The sequence below is a fragment of the Xylocopa sonorina genome, chromosome 7 (genome assembly GCF_050948175.1).
Source record: "Xylocopa sonorina isolate GNS202 chromosome 7, iyXylSono1_principal, whole genome shotgun sequence".
Taxonomy (NCBI): domain Eukaryota; kingdom Metazoa; phylum Arthropoda; class Insecta; order Hymenoptera; family Apidae; genus Xylocopa; species Xylocopa sonorina.
Window position 1 is genome coordinate 9,317,922 of NC_135199.1, and position 15,793 is coordinate 9,333,714.

Consider the following 15,793-nt stretch of genomic DNA (forward strand, 5'->3'; position numbering starts at 1 on the left):
AGGTCACCGTAGAAATTATGCCGCCACGATCCACCAAGGTCGGAAGCCACCGATCCCCGTCGTTCTTGTAATTCGCGTACGCGCGGATCTCTGCAAACGGAGAACGCTCTACGCCTCGAGGCTCGTCTTCTACTCGCAAATCGATGAACCAACCGCGTATCGCATTTTGCGAGCACAACGCTCCTAATCCTTTGCAAAAATAGAACAAACTCGCGAATTGACCCGAACCACCCCTATCCGCGCCCACGCAACCAAATGAATCCCTCGTCTATCCTCCCTTCGATCTTCTAATGCGGCAGCAATTCCATGAAAACGATCGATCCCACCCCGTCGCCCCTCGCGTGCTCATTACGCCGCACAATAAATCGAGATTAAGCGTATAATTGTAGTCTCGCCTATCCGCGTTGAATAGAGCGTGCGTACGCGCAGGTGCGAGCCACCCCGGATCCCCTGTTAATCTTATTCGGAACGACGCGGACCGTGTTCGCCATGGCGGAGCGCGTCGTCGCGCCGCTCGCTGGTCCCGACTTTAAATCGCACGGCAGATTCGTTAGAAGTCGTCCGGGCGCATTAGCCGCCCCTTTTAGCCCGTATCCACCGGCCACGATACGATCTTCGAAGGGCGAACGGGCGCAGGAGAGAACGGCGCGCGAGACCAGGCTGCTTTGCATCCGCCGCGTGAGATTTTCATCTGTTTTCTCGGAACGCCACGGCGAATAAACGCGCTCCAGGACCGACTGGTTGAAAAACCTTAAACAGCTCGGTGGAAACGGCTCTCGAACGGGACGCCACCATCGGCGTCCCCTTTCGGTGTCCTTTGCGGCTGAACAGCGCACGGCGTTCAGAGCGAATACGTCTCGACGCGATTCGATACGGAGTAACGGATCGTTCGCGTGGGTTGGCTTTTATCTGGTTGGATTGTATAGACGCGACCCAGGTCCTCGTTCGACGCGTATTAATAATTTCAGATTAGAGCTGGATTTCTGATGGGAGGTGCGTTGGTCGTTGGACGATTTTGAACAGCGTGTTGCGAGCAGGATGATCGTTGGTTGTTCTGAGAACATTGCGAGGTTCAATTTAAATCGAGAGTTGCAAACCACTCGGTTTGGCATCGAACCTATTCTCGGTCGCGAGATCGAAGTCCCCTCGAGAGGACGAAGGACGAGGGAACAATGTTAAACACCTTCGGGTGGCACCGCACGGCGAGTCGCGTTTGTCAGCTTGACGAATCAGTATTCTCCTCGGGTAAAAGGCCTCGCGTCCTCTCTTTCTGTCGCGGGCGGGGTTAATCGTTTTTAAAATTTCCGACACGTGAAAAAAAGTAGAGAGGAGGAGGAGGAGGAGGAGGCGAGTGGGACGAAAGAGCTCCCTCAAAAGAGCGTATCTCGCGCAAGCGGAGAACAGAGAGCCCCGGGTACCTGTTGACAGACATTTGCATCTGAATGGAGCGCGCTGTTCCGCTAAACGACTCGCCTAATCTCCCCGAGATTATTTTCTCGAGAACACGAGTTTCCTGCCCATTACCACCTCTTACGCCGCGTTATTATCGCGCTCCTCTCTTTTTATCCTTTCGCCTCCCCGGGCGCTGTTCCCCCGCTGTTAATCCTGCGGAATCGAAGATCCGAGGCGACAAGTGGAATTCCTGTTGCGCTCTTCGTGTCTCGCGCGCTCGCTGTTCCGCCGATGGAAATGTATGTTTATCGGACGGGAAAGGAGAAGAAAAAAAGAACTGTACCCCGTACAAGCAGTCTCTGAAACATGGCGCCACTTAAACGCAAGATAAAAAACAAAAAGAAAAAAGAGCAGAAGCAGGTGGAAACTTATTTCCGTATGATAAACCGTCGTCGACCTTCCAATTAAATTTCTCTCATTTCAGAAACACCCTGTACACACCGTATTTAATTGGACTACTAATGCATCTCGTGTTCCACTGTATAGTCGCTTAATTATCGTCGATAATTAAACCGTAGTCAAATCGAAGCGGACTCCCGCGCGAAACGAGCCGCGACTCCGTCTGGACAGTGGGTCAGTCGATTTCGCCAGCTGGAACCGGACGCGAACCATTTTGCGTGTATCTACGTGAAGAATAAAAAGATCGATTAGTTCTGAATTCGACGAGCCACGAACGAGAAACTACGGCGTAAGAACGTACGCGAGGCAGCGGAAGCGCGACGATCCTTCGCCTCGAGTCTGCCCGCGAAAGAACGCTGGATAAAGCTAATTTAATTAATAGGGTGGCCGTGTAGTTATGCGTTCTACGCGGCAGCCGGGATTAATGACCGGATAAGATTGTTAATTTCACGTCGGTCGTCCATCATGTCAATGCAAAGATACGCCACTGACAACGTGGCCCGGGCTTATATCTTACGTCCGTGTACCAGCAGGGCCGCGCAAACTCGCACGCGTGCATCTACCGGTTACGTGCACACGCGAGGAGGACCTCGAGCGGCATAGGCGCCGGTTTCGCGATTTTTCCGCGAACGGAACCGCGCACGGCTCGATGTAACCCCGGTGTGTGTAATTGACTTTTTGCTCGCCAGCCGGTGTACCGACGGAATTTTGTCGCGCGATTTTTGCGAGCCTGCCGGCGATAAATCGTCGCTGCCCGCTTATGAACCCTTTTGCAGGCATGTAGAAGCTGATCAGCTGGCCGATCGAGAGTGGAATGTGTCGTACGCGGCCTCTGCGTCGCGTTCACGCGCACATGTGCCATGGTTATTGTCGATATCGCGGAACGCGACGATTGGTTTCTTTATCGTGGCGAAATGTATCTTAATTAGGGACACTCGAATCCTGGTAAATGCTCGAACGATATTTGCATCGACACGGAACGAGATCAGGGTGAAGAAATTGTAATTTAGAAGAGTTGAGGGCATTTCCATGACGTCGATTGAAGCATCAAAGGATTAATCGATGGAAACGTAAAAAAAAAGAGCAGATCGCGCGGCGAGTATTTTTATCCTGATTTACGGAAATCAAATTTTCGCGCGAGCTATTATCACCGGAACGAAGTTGAAACTCGGTTTGGTCCAGCGTGCGGAGTAATTTATCGAACAATTTTATCCGCGGTATGGCTCCATCATCGAAGCAACACGTGCCGTTGCCCACGGTGTCGTTAACAGTTTTTCAATTGCGATCCTCGAGCGGATTACCTTGGCAAAACTGTTCATAACACTCGAAAATCAGCCTTTCGAAAATTCCCTTCCCCCCCATATAATTTCAAGACGCGAACGACGAAACAATTTTCCAACCCTCGCTCCATCTTCTCCCAATTAGTTCCAAACTTTTCGCGTCGAGCATCGACAGCGAACGCTCCAACCAGAGATCGCCATCCACGAGTCCGTTTCACGGGGAATCGGCGTTCACAAAAGGGCGTCCGGGCAACAATAAGATAATAGGAAATTCTTTAACGCCGTCTCTTATTATGTTTCACATCTCCGCGGACGGCGTTCCTCGAATGGGTCCAGGCTGCGAAGAACAAAGAGCGAGACAGAAAGCGAAAGAGAGAGAGAGAGGTACACGAGGAGATGAAAAGGGACGCGCAACGAACCTGGGAACCGAACGAGGCGGTAGGGAACGCAGGGTTGGCGGAAGAAGGACGGTGCCAGGGTAGGGGGAGGGAACAATTAAAACACATTTATACGCCAGCCAATTCGTGATCACCATTCACGTCGACGCTGGGCCCTGAATAGGTCCCTGGATGACGTATTAACTCATATTTGTCTCCTGACAATACCCGGCTAAACTCTCTGCCCAGGTGTCCGACGTTTTACACTCTTCCATCTCTCTGGAGGACGTACGGACGGCGGGCGTGCATGCCCGGAATTATAATGGGATAGACCATAACAGGACAGGAGACCAAGGGCCGCGGAACAAGCCGGGGGAGTCCCAGTGGTAACAGGATTTCGTGAAAGGAAAAAATTTCGCTCGACCAACTAGGAGAAGTGGAAGAAGAAGGGTGGAGCGGAGTGGATACGGTGTGGGTGTCGCGTCGTAAACGGTCCGTTCGGGGGTGTAGCGATGAGGACGCGTTCGGGACTCGATCAGACTTGGACGATGAGAGCGTGAAAAATTAAACGACTCCGTGTCCCGCGTACGCACGAGAAGTTGAACAGAGTCGTTGGCGAGCTTCGCGAGATTTCTCGAATAGCTTGGGGAAATTTTCCACGCGAAGACTCTCGAGGAGTCTCCTATTGACACTGCAGTATTCACGCCTCTGTTCCTCGTCGAGTCGAACGTGGCGTTCCAGGTTAAAAGAGTCGAGAAGTTATGGGCGAAAAATGGAAAATGTGAGTGGTACGCGAGATTGATCAGACTTTCGTGCCGTCTCGAGATTTAGGGGGAGGGTAAGGAGTGAGTAAAGGACGCGAGCAGGAGAACGATCGAGGGGCGAAAAGAAGAGCACCTCCGGCCCTGTCGGTACAGTTCCACATTCCACGTTCACGACGGGTGGGCCCGTTCCTCTGGTATCGCTGTCTTCCTTCGCTCCGTATTAGAGCCACGACAGTTCCGTTGTGTGTTTTTGTGATTGATCACGTGATCTCGTCATTCGATATAATAAGATTCGCTTTAATCTGCCCGGAGATGGAACGACGACGGTTCGCTCGCAGATTATGGCGCACCGAGATAAAAACAGTTAAGCGTCCCGCGTTCCTCCTAGCACCCTGCCTTCCCTTACGTATCATTTCCCTGATGTAACCACGCGTAGAGCCGTTCGCTGTGTAACTGCGCGATTAGAAAGAAATAAATGGGATCGCTCGCGATGGACGTTCGATAACGTTCAGGTCTGAAAATGATACATCGATCGAAATCGTTGCGCGGATTTTTTCGCAAGAAGATCCTTCAGACTCCAATAGATAAGGTCCTCCTTCGTCGAATTAATTTTCCTCGCGTCTAAAAACCGAACAGCGACCCAAGACCGTGTACAATCGCTACCCTGTCTATATAACACGAACATTCCTCGGTTTCCACGCATGCCCGTCCGAATTCCCTCGATGGCGGTATGCAAACTACACGGGAAGGCCTCCGTGAACCACCGCCGCCTCGACAAAAGAGCACGTCGGCTGGCACGAAAAATATCAGACCGGATACAACCGCGTCCCGTCGTCCAAGTAAAACCGCGCGTACTATCGCGCGGTTAAGATTCATTAAAATCGCAAACACGCCCGAATCCACGCCGTTCGCCGTGTCCAGCCGTCCAGGTGAACGGGAAGAGCCAAAGGAACGACCACGACACGGGGGGGTGCGAAAGGGAAATTCATAGAGCCGGCCCGCGTGTTCTTCGCCTCTTTTTCTGTTTTCTTTTCATTCCCTCCTTTCTCTCGCGGCCGATGGTCGCCGCTTAATTAGCCGCACATCCTCGCCAGGACGGGGAAACGAAGAGGGTGGCGTTACATCATGAAATGTTTCGAAGCCAGCGCTGATTACGCCCGGGCAGGGCGTTTACACGGCGCGAAAACTTCGGAATTATTCTCGATTATTCAAATCCGCAACCCTTGCCTTGCCGCGCGCCAGGCCCCGATTCAAATTTATGCAAAAATCCGGCAACACGAACCGCCGTTCTTATTAATATGGATCAATTTGACGTACGCCCAGCCTCCGCGTCGCGTCTCGCCCTGCCACCTGGCCGGGCGTCCTTTCTTTTCCTGCTTTTTATCCGCCTCCTGCGCGCGTCCTACGCAGGTACGCGCCTCTTAATATCGCACCAGCCGAGAGGAGGCTCGCTGCTCGATCCTGTCCCGTAGAGCGACGCGGGACGATTATTCTTTGTAATTGACCATTGGATACGCGCGCGAACGGCCGTCCCTTGCTCGAGAATGGGGTTGCGTTTTGAGAAATGATGCTTCGTAAAGAGGGCTCCATTCAAAACCGTATTAATCTCGCCTCGAAATCGGCCAGGCCGCGCTTCTTGCTCGTGGAACGGGTAATTAAAGTTGACACCTGCGGTAATCAAAATTTAAAAGCGACGCGCTATGGGAATTTGGAATATTTCTGTGGCGCGATCTACGAGGCTTCTGCTTTTTTAGAGAGAGATATTCGATGTTTTCGCGTCTCTGAGAAATGCAACGCGATGCAACATCGCAGAAGAGACACGGAAGACAAAGGTGCAAAGTGGTCTGATTGAGAGAACGAGAACGATACGAAAGATTGGAGTCGATAGTCAGGATCGAAGGCAGAAACCTATAGAGAAAGTTGGTTCGGTAGCGGTTACGGCGCAGGGAAGTTATCCTTTTTTCCGTCGTGTTAATTCCTTGCGTTGGAATTTAATTAGCGGCCCCCGGGTCGAGCGTGCTTATTCAACTCGCCGCTATTTAAATCTCCTCCTTGCCGTATCGCGTGGAAGACGTTTAAATTTGATTTCCTCGGGAACCATTTAAACCCGGAGCGTAATAAAACCGAGCGTATTTTGTTTCCGCGGCCGGACTCCCGTCTAATTATTGTATTTACACGGATTATTTTCGTAACCACCGTGAAAACGACCGATGTAACAGCGAGCACCACGGGAAACACGTTCGCGTGGGATCGCGCTGTTATTCTTAAACTTGTTCTGATGTTTTAACGAATTTTTTTCACCATCTCCTACAAATTCTCCCATTTTCTTTTTCTCCTGCGAGGCTATAAAGCGCCAAGTAGAAACGCGATCGGCGAGAAGACTATGGAAATTGTTTCGAATACACGACGAGGCCGCCCTCGCGAAACATCGTTCAGGGGTAGTGTTTTAAACTTAATTTTCGAAAATACAAAAAGACCACGGGATACAGCATGATGCTCGCGGAACTTCCGGGCCACCGATTAATTACGATATCGTCTGCGGCTTCTTAGGGGCCCTTTAAGTATCGTTAAGAAGATACAGGGGTGTAGCGAGGGCTGCTGCGAGTTTCGTATCGTAAGTTAGGTAAATTTAAATTCGATTGGGACGCGGCTTGTTGCGTGCGCGTTATTCTGTAATTCCACTTTTCGTCAGAGTTAACCGTCGAACTTGCCAGCGAGGGAACTTCCCGCGCGAACTCCCGCGCGAGACGCCAAGTTTTTCGATATTTCCCTTTCGAGGATCAGCTTCGCTCGCTCTGCTAACGTGCTTCCTTTTTTCTTACAGATACCATGTCGATGGTGTGCTGTTCGCAAGTGCGCGCCAGAAATTAAACGTTTCCCTGCTGACGTAGTTCCGCTGAGAATCTTGAAGGAATCGTAATAGGGGTGAGTCGAATTTATCGTTTAAAATTCATCGATAACAACTACGACTTTACATTACGTGAGAAAGAAATTTGACAAATTAATTCAACGATACGCGACGCTTGATCGTACAAGAATGCCTGAGATATTCGAAAGAAGGCAGAGACTGCCAAACTGTCACGCGCGCCTGGTTAAAATTCCATGGTAAATCGATTTCCTCGAAAGGCAAGGAAAAGGGAGCCAAGAAGAAAGAGAGAGAGAAAAAAAAAAGTCGACCGGTTGAATACATTCGTCCGACAGACGACAGCGTTGGCGACTTTCGTCCAACGGCCGCAGCGAACCGCTAAGAAACAATCGCACGTTCGATGAACAGAATCGGGAAACAGCCGTCCGGGAAAAGGAAATATTTGCGGGTACGCGTCACGCGTCCTTAGAGATTGCGCGCCGGTTGGTAAAAGTCGTGGGCGGCGGCGGAATATCGCGGGTACCGCCGTCGAAATTTCGTATTCCTCGATGGTAGGTTAGTCAGCTTCTGACAATACTGGAGAGTGACGTCGACGTATGTACGCCGCGGTATGTACACCTAACTGTGCCATACGAAATGCCCGGCTGACCCTGTTGTAGCAATGTCTGCGAGCCGGTCGAAAGAATCGAGCTGGAGAACTTTTGAGGAACAGTCGCGTCTCAGAAGGCAGCGAGGCCAATCGCAAGTCTGACAGAAAACGTCGACAACGTTCGTATTCGATGATTTTTATTAACGTGCAATTATGTTACCACCTTTCATACCGATAAATCGACGATGGAAACAAGAACTAGCTGTAACGATCTCCCCAAAACGCGTCCATAGCGACAGAATCGAGAGCTTCAACGAGAATTGCCAGCGTTTCCTCTACATTTAATAATTCAATCTGTTCCGAAATCGACGCGTGTAAGACGAGCGAGGGGGCGGAAAAAATGGACCAACGCGGGGCTGGTACGAGGACGCATAAAAAATTCGCGTGGAAGACAATGCGAGTTGATTTGGAGTGGCGCGTATCGATAGGCCGTGGGGGTTCGGTCAGCGGAACGTTGCGATCCGTATTCGCCGTTGAAAAACGAGCGAGAGGGGGGTACGAAAAGAATGAAAGAGCGGAGGATCGATGGAGGGGGGTTGTGCGGGGCGCTGCTAGATGGAAAGAAAAAAAAGGAAAAAAAAAGAGAACGAACGGTTCGGGGCATTTTGTTTCCGATCGTTGCACGAATGAGCCGGCAAATTGGAGTCGAATTTAGCCGGCTTTTGCGAGCCGTTTAAACCTTTCGCTATGCCGCGGCGCGCTCGTAGAGTTTGCTGCACGCAAATGAAGAATTGTCAGCCAAATACGGTTCGAGAGTGGTAAGGGGCGCCGGCAGGGGATGAATGGGGCGTAATGCCGGGTCTACCCTGATTGTTGCCCTCTTCTCTCCCTTCCCTCGACCTCTCGAACCCATCGGAATTTCCAGTACGAATTTCCGTCGGTGCCTGCGACGTCACTTCCGTCCCAGAGACAAGCAGAATCGTCTGCGCTGCGGGCTCGACGGCCATGTTTCACCTAGCCGTCGCGTCGCGCTGATTTTCCCTGCCGTTCGCCTTTCGTTACCTTCGTGCGCGCCGCTACGCGCGCGGGCAAATTCAAGGACCTAATTTGTAACATTAGATCGATCGAACCCGAGCTACACCGGCTTCTTAATCCTTTAAACGAACGGCGGGGATCGCACGAGCGGAACCGCGAGCAACCGTTCGAGCATGCATAATAGACAGCAGCAGCCAAGTGTGTCTGAAATTATTCGTGGATTAAAGAGATTCATCCCCTCCAATCGTTTAATTCCGGTTGAAACCGCCTCGAATTCGAAACGGTAACCTTTTCGACTCTCCTCGAGCATAAAGCGCGTTTGGACCGCGATTCGAACGAGCTCGAAGAATGAAATACAAATTCATCGAAGAAATCGGTTGACTAGATGCCTTTCAGAAGTCGTCCCGATATTTTCCACGGATTAACGAACCGTCGACCGCTGCTATTATTCGTGCTATTTATTCGATTACCCGGGAGAAGACAAGCGACGATCGGTAGGCAGCGGCCCAATGAAATTCCCATAGAATATTAGCCCCATGTCTTTCACAGTTCGATGGATCTTGACAATTGCCAGCGCTGGCTATGACCGGTAACGAGAAAAGGGAGCGCGGTCAATTTGAGGCAAACGATCGCTGACAGCCAACAGCCGGGCCGTGCGCGGTCAATCCCGGCTAAAAACCTCGAAAACGTCGAATAACGATCTTAAAGACCGTGACGGGGACTCTGCTCGCAGTGGTGGCTGCGCTCCAGGTGCGCTGCTTGGCTCTTGTCCCTGGGAAACCGACCCCAGTGAAAATCGGTGACTGAGGAACGTTTCGAATCCCTTTGCTCTTCATCCCTGCCGCTAATCCTGACAAGTATGCCATTATTACTGGAATAACGATGTAGTTTATCGATACTGTTCGATGGCATGGCGTTATTTGAAAATCGGATGAATCTTGTATAACGTAGAAAATCGAAATGGTCGCTAAAAAGCATGAGAGTACTTGGATAAGAATATTTTCTAGCGTCGTACGAATTCTCTTCTGATTATAAATCGATAGATTGTACGTAACGTTGATGTTAGAAGCAGTTCTCGACGAGGAACAGTAAGAGCAGCAGTCGAGCCTTGGTTTAACCAACATCGATACGCGTGCTAACGATCGTAAAACGCGAAAGTAGCGTGAAACACGAAAGAGCAACCCCTAGCCTAGGGGGGCGTGAAACGCGTCCGGTCGTTCGACGGTGGAGGATCAAACGCGTCGAAAAACAATGCCACGGGACACCGCGTAATACGATATCGCGAATGGTTACGCTGGTTATTATCCGACGCCCGTTATCGAGCACTCCCGGCGACAACAGAAAGAACGATTTCGCGCCGCGATGCCTCCCCCGTACGTAACGTCTGCGCGCATCGCCACGTCGTCTGATACGCGTTATCGTCGAGCTGATCGTAAAAAAAAAGGGGTTGCGCCGTCGAGGGGCGCGCGAAATTGGGGTAACCCGCGGGAGTCGCGTGTTCGATGTTTAAAAAGTGATCAGGGGAGGTGACGCGGGTGGTTCGTGTCGATCACTTTTTACGATAGGTGGCTCGCGTAATTCGACGCGAAATTGTCGAAGACTTCGTTCCACGCTCGTGCGTAACCAAAGGTAAAGAAACTAAGTGCCACGAAAATACTTTTGGCAATCGCTAATCTCCAATGAGAGCACAGACACATCCTACAATTACTTCGCGTAAGTACAACGAGGCTGCCGCAAAAGGCAGCGTTTCGATGATGCAGAACGAAGCCTCGCACCCGCTCTCTTCTTTCCTTTTTTTTTTTTTTTTTTTTTCATTTGGCGCGCGTTTCATCCGCGGCACCCTCGCGCGTAGCTATTTCACGGGGGTGTTTCGTATCGCGCTTTACACCGGCTTTCCTCTTTATTATCGTTATCGTCATCACCGCGGCGCGGTTTTAACGTCGAATCCCGACACGTACGCTGGGCTCACTTTTCTATAGCAGCCGTTCCACGCGTCGTTGTTACGCCGCTAACTTTCGACGCGATTGCGCGTCGAGATCCGGCGATATTTTCTAATACGATCCAGCCGGCACCGATTGCGCGGCGGTAAAAATAATTTTATACCCGCTCCTTTGTCGCGCGCGTAATATCACGGCGTACGTGAAAGCTTGATTTCCCCGAGATACCCCTAAATGGCAGCCGATTATTATGGAACGGGAAACGCGGGCGTGACTACGGCAAATTTCGTCTGGAAACACAAAGATGAATAGTTTCGTTTTAATTAAAAAAAAAAAAACAACGCGCATGGGACAGATTGAATCCTGTGATAGTTAGAAAATGTAAAATTCAGGCGAGGATTAGGATAAATACTAAAATAAGGCGTATCGTCTCTGCTCCTTGCTCGAGAAAGAAAATTCAATTTCGCAGCGACTTACGGTCGATCCAACCGAGGGGTCCAATTAGAGGCAAGTCTATCGCGTGTGAACGTAGTCTTAAGCTGCACGCGCACGACCTATCGACGGGCTAGGCACGGGGGAAAAGGGTGTACTTCAGCATCGCTGTTGGGACTTCACAAAACAGATTTAGCAGGTGAGGTCGGGAGCAACAGAGAGAGAGAGGGAATGTGAGAGGGAGGGAGGAAGGGGGTAGCCTGTGAAGAAAGCGTTTAATTAACCCTTTGATCTCGAAAACAGCGTGGCAGCTGCGCACTTAGTTAACGGGCTACATTGATACCGAACTTCGTTAAGCACTTTAACCTTTACGAGGTTCATTTTCGAATTAATCCGCCCTGTCGATTCCCTGTCCGTTCCCGGTTCTTAGAAAAACAAGGCACTCGCGTTCGTTGGACGTCGATTATCGCGCGGGTAGCGGGTTCCCCGTGCCTGGCCGAGCAATTTTTAAGGTTCTAGAGCTCTCTTTGTCGTTGGTTGTTTTCGTTCTTTGATTCTGCCACCGCACTGTGATTAACCCTTTGCGCTCGACAACTTCTTCGGTCCGACGACACTGCAACTCGAGACGATTTCGCAGATTAACACACGAAAGTGTTATATTTTAATATATTATTTCTATTTACATTTTGAGAAAGATAATTATCGACGTTCAATTCTGTAGTTGCGTTTGATGTGATGTTTTATGTAAACACTTACCAAGGCAGTCTGAATTGGCAGGAATCTTGTGGGTCATCGCTGCTACTTCCGGATTCACTGTCTATCACTCGAATTTTTCCATTTCTCACACCCGATACTACTGTTCACACTTGCTCTACCGCCAATTGCATCACTGATAGATAAGTCTCTGGTTCAATTAAAAATCGAACTCGCCTTTAAACTTCAAAACGAGTGGCGCAACACTTCGCGATACGCGTGCTCGCTACGATCGTCGAAACTGTACTAACGCTAGACACGTCGTATTCAAGACTACGGCCGTAGAGGAAATTTACGTCACAATGTCACTTTCCAACCAAAGATACAAACAGCCTAAGGCTACGACCAATTCCTCGAACCAATACTTCGCATCCATCAACTGGAGATAACGAAATTCAGCATAAATACAGCCGCTCGATTTGCGATGCGAAACATCGTGGCGAGTGAGAGTCGTCGTTCGAGCGCAAAAGGTTAGAAGTACGAAACAAAGTGTATTTCAATCTCGATCCTCGGTCTCGAAAATGTTCATTGGAAGATCCTAATTCGATCGTGAATCGAAATTTCTTCGCTCGACGGTTTACAAACGCTTTACAATTCCGAGCGACGGTTCCTCGGCGAAATAGGGCACGCGAGGATCGTTATCTGCTCCACAGACCAATATGTACTCGATAATCATTCGCAAAAAACTTGGCGTTCGGTTCATTGATCAGCGCGGAAGCTGGTAGAACGGAAGAACGATGACGAGGGGGGTGGCGGCGGCGCGCGAGTCACCCCCCGTCCGTTCGGTCGTAAATAATAAAACTGCGAAGGTAAATATAATTACCTAACTGTGTGTGTAACGTGTTTGTAAGCGGGCGGAACAACAATCGTAAGGCTCTCTTGAAAACGAGCCGCTTTTGAAAGGGCCGCGACCCCTATGCCAATGGCGCGGCAGCTTGAATTAAGATTTCAGTGGCCCCCGGTGCCCGTAAAGATTGCGCCACTGGCCAATTTAATCTCCGCCGGCCCGCGAACGAGATCCTTTTCACTGGCCCTCCTCCATTTTGTTTTCATCCGTAGGCTCGCACAATGCCCCCGCGTAAACATCCGGCTGAATGGGGCCGCCGATTAATTAACTGGCCCCCTTTTTCCACGGCGTGTCCTCCGCGTACCGCGCGTCTAAGGCGCGCCAAGGATGCCAAGGGGGCCGATTCTTCTCGAAAACAGAGCAGCTCGCGGCAAAAATTCCGTGCACCAGCGCTAACTTTTAGTTGGCAAAAAAAAAAGAAAGGAACTCGAATTATGCACCAGACGAATTCTAAGGCGCTCCTGATCGATAGGTCAAACCGCAGTGACTTCCGTTTCTCGACAACCCTTGCCTCGTTCGCCTAAGAAGCAGAGGGAAACCCGAGGAGCTCTTTCGACTCGGTCATAAAAATGATTCCGCCGGGAAATTTGATCGGATAAATGTTCCCAACGACGGTGGTCGCGAGCTACCCTTAACTCCGCCGCCCTACCCCCGCGGCTCGAGCGCACAATGGGAGCCCGTGCCGTAGCTTAGGCGCGCATTATGCGTATCTGGGCTCCTCCAGAAAGAACGTACCACCGAGCAGGTAAATTCACCGGCGAACGTTCGAATGCGCGGGCTCGTACGCGAGCACTCGCGGTGACTCGAGTGCGTTTCGAGTGTTCGCGTAAGGCACGTAGATAAAATACGTGCTGGGTGCGCGTACGCGAGGGGGTGGCGCCCCTCGACTCTCCTCTCCTTCCGCTAAGGCTAATTGGACCTCTTGATCGCGTTCGTAGGACCGCTTTTCAATATTCTAGTCGACGTTTCCCCCTCCGTGCCCTGAGCCTCTTCCTCTGCTCTGTTCCTCCTTTTTTTCTCGCGTCCTTCGAGCTACTTATTTCCTGTTTCCAGTTCGATCTCGTAGCTTCTCGTCCCTTGTCTCGTATTCCTCGACGCGGTGCTGCACTCTGACTCTGACACGGTATCGAAATTCTAAACGGTTTCCACGCATGGGGCGTTGGAAAGTCTCAAGACTGGAAAAAAGCTCTTTTCCAATATCGGTTTTACAAATTTGAAACTATTCATCGAGAGTTCGTTTAACGCGTTTATTGCGTTCGAGCAGCGACGTTTCCCGTCTCTGGCCTCCGAGGGAACCGAAGGAGGATTTTTAAAAGCGCACGACTGGACCCCACGCTAAGTCAGTGGGTTGTTCAGCGGACAGGTCAGTTTGGAATTCGAACAGGCTGCTACCGTAGGAGCTGCTACGGGGCGGGGCAAACGTCAGGCAAATGGAAAGCATCCCTAATTTGAAACTGAGAGGAGAGAGAGCAAACAAGCGGCTGGACGTTCTTACCGTCTCGATTTTTCAGCGACCAGCCATCGGTCGACGCGACTAACGCGGCCCTCGTTTCGAGCACGGTGTCGCATAATTGCGTCCCTACGATTTTAGCAATTTTTCCTCTTCTTCGGAAAAATTTGATCGTCGACCACGCCTCGTCCAATTAATTCTGATGCATTTCACTGGTATTCCACGTATCAGAAAGTACCGTAACTTCGAGCAACGACGGTTTAAACAGCACCACCGCCACGAGTCGGCTCGAACGACGGTCTCCCCTCGTCACCTTCACCGTATGATCTCTCCCATCAACCTTCCGACCACGTAGCCAGTCAATCGAAAGGTAACAAAGTAAGCAACGTGTCCCCGCGGAAAGTGGCTTAGCGTATCGTTAGCAGGGGCTAGTGCCTGCGTTCATCGACGCGGACAGAATGCAAATAAGGGGAAAAAATACGATCTTCCGCGTGTCGAGGCTCGCTGGCAGCGCGAAAACGTGAGAGGTGACGCGGTTAGGCTCGTGGGGCGCTTCCAGGCCCAGCTCCTTTCCCGTCCGTTGAAAACAAAAAAAAAAAAAAAAAAAATACCCAACGCCAGGCCGTAGCCGCCACGCAAACGCTGCCATGACCGTTGTAAATTTGCCGGGGAAACCTCTGATTTTTAGTGGCCATGATTTTACATGGATATGACACCCGCCTACGCGACGCTGCCCATGTAAGGTGCGTGTATTTTGGCGATTTTTACGAGCCGATTTTACGAGGCTCGCGCGCACCACCCCACCTCGTGGCTTTTGTAATGATCTTCGGAAGTTTGCGGAAAAAAAGACGCGACTGCCGGCGTCGCAGACCTCGATGATGCCTCGTGGGGGCGCCTGGCTCGCGTCGACCGCGATTTACGAACACTCCTTTCTAAGACGACGGAACGTCTTGGATTTAAACCGTTCTCTCGACTATCCCTACCGAAATGTAATATCAAAGACCGTATCTCGGTACGAATGTCGTTTCTAAACTGTACGGGAAAAGTATCGAGAAAGTAGCTCGAATCACGTATCGAACGACACACTTCGGAAGTGCTCGAAAAGAAATTGATATCGCTTCCGCAATTGACATCGAAGGAATCCATCTCCTCCACAAAGGAGACGGCCAGCGATCGCGGTCGAAACTTTAAGCCGCCCCGCGGTATACCGTCCCAGGAACTTCTTACGTCCCCCACCAGGGACAATCGAGTCCTCTCGCAGGAATTTTATCCTTATTGGATTACGAAGAAACAATCCTAAGTCGTCCTAACGAGTGCCTCGGGGCCGTCGTTCCTAGCGAACGATGGACACCCTAATGCCAGCTGACAAGCGTGCCTCTCCTTAGCCGGTCGGCACCTTTCCCGAGCTATCCGGCGCAATTATCCGAAACCACGGGGCGAGCTCTCTCGATCGACCACGTCGTTTTTTTCCACCCTGCTCGGGTCCTCGCGCGGTCCCTTCCAGGGACTCGCCAGCATTGTCCCCCGCGATCCCTCGCGGTCCCTCGTGCTCCGTTGTTTTCCTGCCCGGTTGATGCAAGCCCCAGATAAAAGTTTTGACAAGATTGCGGTG